This window comes from Camelina sativa, unplaced genomic scaffold, assembly GCF_000633955.1.
Source record: "Camelina sativa cultivar DH55 unplaced genomic scaffold, Cs unpScaffold07933, whole genome shotgun sequence".
Taxonomy (NCBI): domain Eukaryota; kingdom Viridiplantae; phylum Streptophyta; class Magnoliopsida; order Brassicales; family Brassicaceae; genus Camelina; species Camelina sativa.
In genome coordinates this window covers 1-448 of record NW_010929002.1, presented here as the reverse complement: position 1 = coordinate 448, position 448 = coordinate 1, and the positions used below count along the sequence as shown (strand labels likewise).

Below are 448 nucleotides of genomic sequence, written 5' to 3'. Positions count from 1 at the left end.
AGATCGATTCTGACATATGGAGGAATCTTCATGTTGAGAGATTCCATGACCCCTGCAACCACCTGCACATCAGAATTTTGAAGGAAAACAATCTATAAGACTCCATTTGGTTGCAGTGCTGAAAGTAATCTGTTATATATCACTAAGATTTTGTCCAGAAATGTAGAAACAACAAGAGGTAAAGTCTTACCTTATCAACAAGACCATGAATCACTACATTTGCTTTCTTGTCCTTCGGTGTTTTCTGCAAGGACGAATATAACCAGTCCACAATTCACCATGAAAAATTACACAGACCAGAAAAAACACATTCTTCAATATACATTCCAAAGAAAATGTCAAGGCTTATAGTCAACAGCGAGATATGTCCAGCGAACCCATAAAAAACTCGTGTAGATGAAAATTACCTGAAGATTAACTATCACGATCTTGCCTCCACCTCTAAGAC

The 448-nt window shown here is 37.5% G+C and overlaps 1 long non-coding RNA gene across 1 annotated transcript; it reads right to left on the bottom strand.

Annotated features, from left to right (window-relative positions):
- Positions 1-448, bottom strand: LOC104775021. Its single transcript, XR_765651.1, has 3 exons — positions 408-448; positions 191-244; positions 1-62 (listed from the first exon to the last, which is right to left on the bottom strand). It is a non-coding gene; the product is annotated as an uncharacterized LOC104775021 (long non-coding RNA).